Here is an 11,761-nt window from a genome sequence, read left to right on the forward strand (position 1 = left end):
GCAAAGGAAAATAGCTTTAGATACTTAAGTGACAATAGAATTTATTCTCATAATTGTTTTAATAGCTTTTGTATAATCCTCATCGCTATTATGTGATATAAAATGTATTTATCAAATCTGTAATCATTATGCCAAAAAATCTGAATTACTGTAATATTTTGTATATTGTTAAAACTGTAACTTTAATTGTAAAAAAAATTAAAAAAAAAATTAAACACCCAAACTACTTTATTCCCAAACAGCAACCTCTCATACTCCTTCCCTTCTTTCCCTGGGCTTCCTGGATTCTTAGGCATTGCACAGTTCAAAACCAACCTTAGTGAGTGTGGTGGTTTCAATGTAAAATGTTCCCCACAGACTCATGTGTTTCAACACTTGGTCTATAGTTGGTGGCACTATTGTGGAAGGTTGTGGGACATTTGGGAGGTGTAGCTTTGATGGAGGAAGTGGGTCTCTGGGGGTGGACCTTGAGGCTTTATAGACCGGCTCCATTTTCTGCTCTTACTCAAGTGTAATGTGACCAACCCGCCTCCTGTTGCTGTTACTCTGCTATGTCCTGGCCATGATGGACTGTATCTCTCCACAACTGTACGCCAAAAACAAACCCTTTCTCCCTTAAGCTGGTTTCCTCTGGGTGTTCTAGCACAGCAACAAGAAAAGAAACTAAGACAACAAGAAAAAGTTGCATGAATTTGACACTATAGTAGCTGTCAGATATTTTCTACTCTGTCCCACAGATCCTTAAACCTCATACTTCAAGTGAAACTGAATACTACTATTTCAATTTGTAAATTACACCTCACCTTTCCATCCCCTCAGCTCAAGCACCTAGTCTTGAAAACCCTCTACCACCTTTCAAATCAAGTGATACCTTTAGGAATTATAAAATGTCACTTTAGAAATGCATTCTGTAAGTTCTATATTTGATTGTTTTGTCCATTTCAATTGCTTTTACTCCTTGGTTGAAGAAGGAATGGATTTTAAAGATGAATGAAATTATTGAGTATGTTCCACATTTTCAACTCTCATACATTCCTTACTTTGGGGGGAAATAAGAGTGAAAATTATTACTAAGTGAAACTAGTAAGTGTACTTTTGAAATACACTTTTGAAACCAGTATATACATATACGTATTTATGTGTACACACACACACACACACACACACACACACACACACACAAAATTATATGCAACTCCAACTATCCCCCACCTCCCGAAATTTCTACCATCTCCCCAAACAGCACTATCAACTATAGACCAAGTGTTTAAATGTACGAGCTTATGAGAGACATTTCATTTCCAAACCTTAACTATATGATGATTCTATAAGCTTTGTTTCAAGAGATTTGTCAGTAATCTGGGAAAAATGTAAACATAATGCTAATAAAAGTACCAATAATATTTCTGATTGGATCAAGTGGAGAAAGTAAAAAAAATCAGGTGATTTTTTTTCAGTTAATTTAAAGCTATGTTTTCAGGCTGTTGCAATGTACTCACATCACCTATGTACTCTGAAAGCACATACAAGGGTAAGACAGGTGTAAGCTTGTTGGGTGACAGTGAGTTTGAAAAGAATTGAAAGCCTCTCATGGGGAAATATTTAAGAGAAGACTTGAGTATGGGATCAAATAGAGTCTTCTCTTCCCCTTCTTGGACTGACTTCTCAGGTATGAAAAGAGCTAAAACATATTTACATTGTAGGAAATATAGTAAAATTGTATGAATAATGGTTTTAACTAAAAATGAATATGTATCTGTCCAATTTCCCATGCTTTTATTAGGTTAATATAGCCTTTTAAATTGGCCAAGAAATGATTCAGAGGAGAAGGTGAATGCAGAGGTAAGCAAAATGGTCTTCAAAGCAAAAGGAACAGTTATCAAATGCTTTTTGTGGGGAAATATAGACAGCAGAAAAGATTGTTGGTTCCTAAAATATATCTAGATAATGGAGATTTTTGAAAAGGTAGGCATTTCCTAGTAGATAAAATATTGACTGGTATGGCAAAAGATCTGAGCTTGCTTGTATACTTATTCTACCATCTTCCAAATGAGGGTTTAAAGGTAGTACTTTTATTGTTTGCATCACCTTTCTTCAACAGCCTTTAGCTTTGAGTAGTTGATCTGTCACCTACGTTGCTGTTTAGTACTCATTGATCAACCAGGGATTATACTAACGTATAAGCAGTATCTCATCTATTTAACACCTTAGTATATCACAGGATATCTTGAACACAACTATGTATGTTATTGAGTTGAAGGCAAATAGAGCTATTGTTTTCTCTTTGAGGACTGAAAAAAATGCAAACATATGAGATATAAACCACATTCTTTATTTCATCTGAATTCACCTATGAGGCAAACCGAGGCAAACCGATGTTTGTATCCCACATTATCTTTTCTGTGTAGGTGCACAACTATGGTATCTCTTTATGTGCCCAAATATCCTCTATAAAGACACCAGACTGGAAGAAGGCCATCCTAATAAAGTATCATCTTAATCATCTTTTTAAAGGCCCTCTCTCCAAATACAGTCATCTTCTAAGATACCAGGAGTTAAGTAGTCAATATACGAATCTGGGAAGGGAACACAATTTGGTCCATATCAACCAACCATTATGTGCCTCCTAGTGCTAAGTGCTAGAAATAATTCAGCACCATTCATGAAGCATCCTTAAAAAGTTAGGACATGAAATTATTCTAATCCAACTCAAGCATGTACGTGTAAGAACTACTGTGCCTATGATACTTGTATATGAAGAACAGAGGAACATGTTGAATGACACCAGGAGCCAAATCCAGAATGCAGGACATTCTATAGGATAAAAGAGTTGAGGTTTTCCCTCAACAAATAGATTTTTTTTTTGGTCTTTTTGAAACAGGGGCTCCCTGTAGCTCCAGCTGGCCTGGAACTCACTATGTAGACCAGGCTGGCCTTGAACTCAGAGATTCACCTGCCACTGCCTCCCAAGTGCTGGGACTACAGGCATGCGCCACTATGCCTGGCTTATGACAGACAACAGGCTTTTAAAAGGAAGGGAAACTTGATATTTAAATGTCTATTGGTCAAAGGCTAAAGACAGGAGGAATATAATATTTACATTTATTGTATATCATGGTGACTACAATTAACAATAGAGTATTGTAGTGTGTTTAAATAAAAATAGTATACATTGTCACATATACTATATATATAACACAGACAATCATCACATCATTTTGTAGCCTATGAATATATACAATTATATGACAATTTGTAAGATATCAATAAAAACAAAATCAAGAGACAGAACAATGTGTGTGAGACACACACAATAGAAAGAGAAAGATAGAAAGAGAGAGAGAAAGGAGAAAGCACATCAAACACAATGTGGACCTTTTTTGAATCTTGATTCAAACAAATCAACTCTGAAAAAGATACTTAAGACAACTGGAGGAAATCATAGATAAACTATGTAGTGGGTGATAAAGAAATGTTAATCATGTTGGATGTAACATACAACACGGTCACTGTGTTCTTCAAAAGTCCTCAGATGAGAAGTAAATATTAAAGCATTTTCAGGACAAAGAAAATAATTTAGAAACAAGTTTTATAAAGTAGAAAAAGAAACAGATTGTTAATAACTCTTCTGTTGCTAAAATTTCTTGAGGGGGGCGTACAAACAACATCTACCCCATCTTCCATTGGTTCAACACAATCTCAGGTATGAGTCCACCAAAACACCTGGGAAACCAATGAGCTTATTGAGTTTACTTACAAAGCAGTGGATGAGGGCTTATTACAGGAGTGTGGGTGCTCCTCGCTTAAGGCTGCACCTGAAAATCTTCACCTAAGCATGGATGATGGCTTCCCCATAACCACAGAAAATGGTGAGAGAGACCCTCCCCAGTCCATACACTCTAGCCCCTCCCCAAAGTCCCATGCAATTAGGTCCATACTGTTCAACATGAGTTGGGAGGTGTGGATGGACTCTCTTTGCCCCTCCTTCTATGTGAGTATGAACAGTCAACAAGCCCAGCTGGCTGTGGGGCTAAAGAGAGGGCTCAGCAGTAAAAAGCACTGACTGCTCTTGTAGAGGACCTGGGTTCAAGTCCCAACACCCACATGGTTACCATCTGTAACTCTAGTTCCAGGGGCTCTGATGCCTTCTGACCTCCGTGGGCATTGCATGACATGGGTACACTTACACACATGCAGCAATACACTCATAAAATAAAAATAATAAAATATTTTTAAAAAACAAAACAAAAACAAGCCCAGCTGTGAGGCTCTGAGGCAAGTGAGCACAGCTGTGCTCAGGAAGATGGTGTCTGTCTGTTGGAGGACAGTCTTATACAACACTATTAAAGATAGCTGACGGATAAGGACTCATTATTCCATTCTACATTTGTGTGTGCTTTAAGTTTTACAGGATAAGTTTAAAAAACTTGATAAATAGGAATTCAGAAGAGATTTTCCTGCCTTCTACTTTGAGAATAGGTCAATGCAGACTTCCTTATAATGTCTCTGGCTCTGCTGACCAACCCCTTCCCAATCTACTGTTCAAATGAGAATGATGCCCTCCAGTTTTGGCTTTACCTGGGAGTCTCAATTCTCTCTCTCCTGTGTACTCAAGGCCTCCGTCTCCTTTGCACCATGGACAGTAACATGCAAGTCCTCAGGCAAACAAGCTGGCAACTCTTCTCTCATACCAGGATGTTTTTATGCCCTGCATCTGCCACCAATGATCTTTCTTCCCTATACCTTGCTCTTTTTTAGCTCCTGAGTTGTCTCTTCCTTTATTCCACATTAATCTGTGCATCATGGTGGCATTTAATCAAACATTTCTAGAACAGTTCTAGTTATTTGTAGCTTACCCTTTTGTATTATCATAATCAGAAGTCTCTACTTTTGTTAACCTTTGCAAGTAAAACTAATTCCAATTGTTAGGCAGTGTCACTCAGAATTACAGCCATGATTATTAGGATTTGGTCTGAAAACTTCAGTAAAAGAATTTTAGAGTCCTGAAGGGAGGGGGTAAAAGGGAAGAAAAAGAATTAAGGTGGATAGAGGTCAAAGTTTTCTTGCTCTTTCAAAAAGGTAAAATGAAGCAGAATGTCTTTCCTTTCCAAATCAGAGAAGAAAATTTACCCCATATACACTATAAACAAGCAAATGTGCAACCTTGAAAATTCAAGGTCAGAAATTGTGGTTGTAGCCATCAGAGTTTTATTTTATGAGAATCTGAAGCACTTTCCTTCTCCACATTGAAGGAGGAATTCTTTAAGCTGCAAAACAGATCCTAGTCTCCTGCCCCTTCACAGGCTTCCCAGTTCTCTGTTGACCAGGCAGGAAGCTACCCATGATCTGCCCAGTCTGTAGTATGGCCCAGCAATCCCACAGGCCCCTTCCACTGCTATTTCTGAATGTCTAGAAAGTTTACCACTCAGAGTTCTGTAATACCCTTCAAGGCTCTTTAACCTTCAACCCTTTAAAGGCCTCTTTCTGTTAGGGGGTAGAATTTTCTTAACCTTGTATGAGCATCTCTTATTTTCTTTAAATGCCTTTTCTATTTTCTTTCAAAAATAATGCTAACTACTTCTGTGCTTGCTTTTTCTGCTGAGCTGAAAACTCTTCAATGGCATCCCCTTTTGGTTTCTGCAGGAGATTGATAGCAGGGCGCTCAGCAGATACTAAAATACTAAGATGCTCAACTTGCATAACCATGCCATTATATTTACATATAATCTACACACATCATCTGTATATATTAAGTGATTCCTGGAGTACTAATAGAATCAAAACAATGTAAATGCTATGCAAATAGTTTTACTTTATAGAGGATGACAAGAAAAAGTCTGTACATGTTCAGAAGACACATTCTTTTCCTAATAATTTTGCTATATGATTTGTTGAATAAGCTATGAAAACCATTGATTACAGGGGCTGACTGCCCTCTATGTGCTAGTTTAGTGCTGGGCAGTAGAATTAATAAGTGAATGACAAAACAAGCATATTCAAGACAAAAAAGGTCATCCTGCCCTTAGTCTGGTATAAGTAGTTGCCATAATCTATTGGCATCACCTGAGTAAAGTTAGCATTGCAGGAGGAAGTTGATTCATTGGCTCATAAAGCTATTACAGAGATGGACTTTTTAGAGATACCATCATAGAACAAAGTCTGAATTTCATGGCATCCTATTTTTATGCCACTGAATATATTAAAATCATTTACAATTATATTAAATTATTGGAAAATATGTTCTTTCCCTATTTTCAATTAGCAGCGCGAGAAATTAGTATATCTTCAATGTGTTTTAAACTAAAACCTCAAAATATGAAATATGAAGGAGCCAGGACAATTTAAAAAAACTAGCTATTATTTTTGAGTGCAGTACTTATCAAGTGGCATTAGCTCCTTTAACTATCAAGACATTCTTATGAGGCAGGGAAAGTTAAGTCCATTTTATGATCAAGAAAACAGAAGATTATAGAAGTTAAGCAACTTCTCAATGTATTGCCAATATTTTGAGGAAGATATTTTTATTCTCTAAAGTCTTGAGATTTCTCCAGATGAGACAGGTATGAGAGCTGAAGTCCAGACAGAGTTCTCAGTTGGGTTAAGGAAGTGTTCTCTGTAAAGTCACTTCCTGGAACTGAGGAGGCAAACACAGTCATTTGCTGCTCTCCCTCCCTACTGGCATCCAGTTATAACTGTTACAGAACAAGGAAAAGCAGATCACAGACCAAGAAGCAGCAACTATCTCCAAGACAGATGGATGTCAAGATCTACATTCAGTTTTGATCAGTTTTCATGTGACATCAGAAATGTTCCTTTAAGTATTCCAAAAATAAGAGGCTAAGTTCAGAGTCCACAAAACTGTGCATGCTACTCTTTTCAAAATGTTTATTCTTTAATAATTTCATGCATGAATACATTTTGATCATATTCACCCCAATTCCCCCCTTCAACTCCTCATAGAACCCTCCCCACCAAGCTCACCTCTTCTCTTTTTTGTTGTTTTTGTTTTGTGGGTTTTTTTTTTTTTTTTTTTTTTTTTTTTTTTTTTTTTTTTCTTGTTGAAGCCCCAGCTGGTCTGGAACTCATACAGATCTACGTCCCTCTGCCTCTCAAGTGCTGGGATTAAAGGTGTGTGCTATCACGCCCAATGACCTCTCTGTTTAACCCACTAAGTCCAATTAGTCCTGCCCATATGTGTATGGGTCATCCACTGGAGATGAGCCATCTACCAGGAGCCACATCCCTGAAGGAAAGTGGTGCTCCCTCCCCCAGCTGCCAACAACTGCCAATAGCTCCTCAGTCAGATGGAGGGCTCTGTGAGCCCCTCCCCTCTCCATCATGGAATTGTTACCGGCCTGAGGATCCATAGCTGTGAGTTTCAGAGGCATGACCTGGTTCGCTGCTCTCTATACTAGCTCACCACAGATATTAGTGGACTTTTGGGTGGTTAAGTTTTGCTTTAGTTTTCTATACTCTCTCCCCTTTCATTATGGAATCCACATCAAAACATACCCAATTTGTTGCCATTTATTTTCTCATTCTTGAAAATGTACCAGTGTTTACTAGTCACTGATGCTGCAGACAGATGCTCTATACAGTCCCTCTGTACAGCTCTTTCTGAAATTCAACGATGCCTGTAAGTACACAGAGATAACTGGCTTCTGTTCTGAACCAGCAAGCTGCACCAGGTGCTGCTTGTCATCCTGTGAAGACAGCTGGAGTATATAGGGTTCAGTCCCCTTCAAATGTTTCCAGACACTGGTTTCCATGATGATTAGTCATGACAGTAACTTCAGAATCTACAGTTCTGCAGAGAAACTATTTATTTTGGTCTTTTTGAGACAGGGTCTCCCTGTGGCCCCAGCTGGCCTGGAACTCACTATGTAGACCAGGGTGGCCTTGAACTCACAGAGATCTGCTTGCCTCTGCCTCCTGAGTACTGGGGTTAAAGGCGTGTGCCACCACGAGTGAAGATCACATAATGAAATTAGATTGATCCATTTTGTAAAACTTTTTTGAAGTGTATTTTCTTTAGAATCACATGATTTGAGATGCATTTCTACCCTCACACAAAATCCTACAAGGATTCCCAAATGTCTACCAGACAAAAGCAATGAGGGGATTAAATGTTCTACTTTTTGTAGAAATCCTGAAAGATTGAGCACTATTGACACAAAACACAGTATTCATGAAACTACTACCAATCAACTTAAGAAATTAATGTCTTATGACAATCCCTTTCAGTAATACATCTTCCTTTGTTCTGCAGTAGTCCTGAAGCTTTATTTTAGACTGCACATGTACAGGAAGAGATCTGCTTAGACTTGGTGTTTAAAAGGATAAGGAAAATACAATTACTTTTCTGCCCACTTGCTCAGCTGTACAGGGTCAAAGCTTGCCGACAGGCAAAGCAGTCAGCCTATTTCCCCTACATCTAACAGGTCATTATGACCTGGTTCTCTGCTGTCTGCTCCTCAGAGGGGACATCTTGTATTCTTGGTACCTACCTATTTCCATGGGAAAGGAACTGATAGAGTCCAGGATTAAGCTAATTACAATTGTTTCTATATTGTCTCCAGGGTTCTTAATGTCTCAGATCTCTAAATGTTCTGTGATACCCACCACAAACCCCACTTGTGCCTCATGGCTTCCTGAAATTTGTTGGGTGCACAGGAAGTGAAAGATATGCCAGAAGTTGCTGTATTACAGGGCAGGATCTGAGAGACAGAGGGCTAACTATCCAGTTAACTGGTTGGTAGAAGTCCCAGGTGAGAAGGAGTTCACAACAAGGGCAGAACTCAGCCTCTTGGCCTGTGTTTATCAGCAGTCTATAGCATGAGGCAGGTGTGGGATACACAAAGGCTAATGTAAGGAAATTCCTCTCAACCTAGAACTTAAGAACCATCTGTTTCATAGATCACTTCCTTCAGGGTTTTGTGTTTTAGAAAGTTCCTTGATTTCTGACCTCATGAATGGTATTAGTGTTTTATAAAAGGACTGGTTGGGACTAATTTAGGCCTCTGCCACATGAGGATACAACACTCCTCTTAGAAGTAGAGACTGGGACTCTCTCATCAGATGACAAACCTGAAGCACCTGCTCTTGGCCTTCCTACTCCCCAGAACTATGAGAAATAAATTTCCATTATTTATAAATTAATAAGCCTCGGGTATTTTGTCATAGCTGCACTAATGAACTATGACAGTATACAATAGACATGATAGAGTTGTAAATATTTTAAACATGAAAACAAATGAAGAAAACAAAATCTTTCCTAAGTGGTATTAAATAAAATTTATAGGACACTGAGCTCCTTCCTGTACTAGGCCCCAAGATGTGAAGCTATGTTTCCTTTATTCACTAGACTCAAAACATATAATCTGATCCTAAATTACTAAAAAATGTATAGTTGTATTCATAAGAAGTTCAGGTTTTGATACGAAATACATTCTCAACCTAATATTGTTCCAGTAAGATATGTGATCTGTTTAATTAAGCAAATTCCAGTTAACATTTAAAAAAAAAAATCACTGTGCTAAAAAAGGCAACCAATAGATTAAATACAAATTAATTACTTTCAAAATGTTTAACAATACAAAAAATGTATACACAGGTACAGAATTAAGCCTACAAATTAAGCAGTTCTCCTTTAAGAGTATCCTTCTAGGAAGGCTACAAGTGTATTCCAAAAATATTATTTAAAAAATTTCCTTTTGGTGGTGCTGGGGATTGAGTGAGCTACATCCCCAACACTGAACTATTTTTCAACTGTCCTTTCAAAACTGTCTTCATAATCACCAGTTAATCCTTTAAATATTTTTAATAGTGATAAAAATATTAAAGATAGAACCAAGCTTGACAGCCATACAGAAATCATGCTGCCAAATTTAGCAAATAAAATAGTGCTCAGGCTGAGTTAGGATTTAATAAAACAACTGCTCATAAAATATTTTTATGTTACTTTTAAAATGACTCAAAATTTCAGAAGATTCAAAATAATTATAAATAGTAGTAGCACTATTCAAGTAAATTTTCAGCCTCCTTAGATGACTCTTTGGAATGACCATCTCTTCAACATAAATAGTACAACATGTTTAGAGGTGAAGAGTTTAATACTACATAGTCACACTTTGAAGGTGAAAACCAGCTTTCTTCCAGAGAGTTCAAAGTATTTTCTAGATGTTACTTCACTCACCAAATATTCTTTATTTAGACAGTTTAGTAGAGGTGGTTAAGGGAAAGAGACATGTGCCTATTCCACCAGGAAAAGTTAAGTCTAGGTAAACTGTCCTGTAAAACTTGTGTGATGTAGTTTGCAAAATTCAACTAAAAAAATTAGCTTTATGCTCCTTGATGAAAAGGCATCACATACGAAAGTACAAAGTATTATTATTACACATGCAGGTGTGCCATAAAATATTACCAAGGTCTATTGAAAGGGATTATTAATTCATTGCATACTCGCCTGGAAGAATTCCTCTTGACATATGGGGTTTACTTATTATAAGTCTGGGGTTCTGTCTTCAGAGACATTCACGCATGTTCTAGTTAACTGTACAAAGAAAGCTTGACTTTTAGAAGAAAAACTTCCTCTTTGAAAAACCAAATAAAAACGAAAAGACGGAGCAACAAAAGATCTATTGACAAAACAATTTAAAAGCAAACCTCAGGGAAACTGGTTAATTGTTGATAGCTGTGGGGAGATAAGTAAACAATAACATAATACAAAGGCAATTACTGTACAAGTCAATTTTCATTGAACTGACTGTCCTAAATGTTCAGTTCCTTATGAGAAAAGTAAAGTTGCTGCTCAATATCCAGGGAAACCCAGAAGCGGGTCTCCTGAGTGCATTTAGGGTTTCTGCCATGATCATCACCAAGTATCTCTGCGCAGCCAGTGGTTACATTTGTATGAGAAACGAACGGTTTAACAGAGGAGAGACAAAGACTCTTCGAACCATACTAAGACTTATAGTCAACGACGGCAATTATTCAGCTCCTTTAAGTATCACTTTTAGGGACACCACTGCAGGGGTCCGAAAAGATTCCACTCTTTTTTTTTTTTTTTTAAGATTTTTCATGAGTAAATTAAAATAGTATCAGATACTGACACTCTTTGAGCCCTAAATTTTGCTTGAGGCTGAGAAATCAACTGCCTTACCGAAGGCAACATTCAGTCAGACAAGTTCTAATACCAGCTTCCACAAAGCCTGCTTGGTTTTGATAGAATCACTGTTCTTCGTGGGTGCCCCAGCTGTCTGGTCTATAAAATGGGATAATAAGTAACCTGCTTCCATCATGCTCCTTTGAAGTTAACTAATAAACGCTCTTATAGGTGCACTTAAAACTATTAGATGCTACAAAAATATTGAGGGCTAGCTGGAGCAGAACAGAGAAATACCCATGTTACGGCTAATTATCATACTTATAATAACTTGCCCCAAGGGACCATCGGGGACCCTCGGCTCCCTTCGGCTGCCCTCGGTCCGGACGCATCAGGGCTCACACATCACCTCGGTCTGGCAGAAAGTCTGCAGAGTCTGGACTCAACGCTGCAACAAAAGCAGCTGACACGCCAGGACTGACAGGGACCAGACAAAAGAAAGTGGATGGGTGCCGAGGGGCAGGCGAGGGGGTGTGCGCCGCCCGCAGGCGCTGGGAGCTCTGCCCGGCCCGCGACACGCCGATGGGCGCCCCTCGCGCTAGCGCTCCGCGGCCTCCTCGCCACGCCCCCGCGGCGCCGCCGCCCAGCTGCAGACCC

The 11,761-nt window shown here is 38.5% G+C and overlaps 1 protein-coding gene across 4 annotated transcripts in view; it reads right to left on the bottom strand.

Annotated features, from left to right (window-relative positions):
- The window catches only part of Rnf180 (ring finger protein 180), a 166,503-nt gene that overhangs the window by 154,019 nt on the left and 723 nt on the right, over positions 1 to 11,761 (bottom strand). Inside the window, exon 1 of one of the 4 annotated variants that reach the window (XM_017795289.2) lies at positions 11,514 to 11,535. The exons of the other annotated variants lie outside the window; for them this stretch is intronic. The gene's annotated coding sequence lies outside the window, so the exon portion shown is untranslated. Of the gene's footprint in view, positions 1 to 11,513; positions 11,536 to 11,761 lie in introns of those variants that run through there. 4 annotated transcript variants of the gene reach the window in all.

This window comes from Nannospalax galili, unplaced genomic scaffold (genome assembly GCF_000622305.1).
Source record: "Nannospalax galili isolate Female #2095 unplaced genomic scaffold, S.galili_v1.0 scaffold751, whole genome shotgun sequence".
In the NCBI taxonomy this organism is placed as follows: domain Eukaryota; kingdom Metazoa; phylum Chordata; class Mammalia; order Rodentia; family Spalacidae; genus Nannospalax; species Nannospalax galili.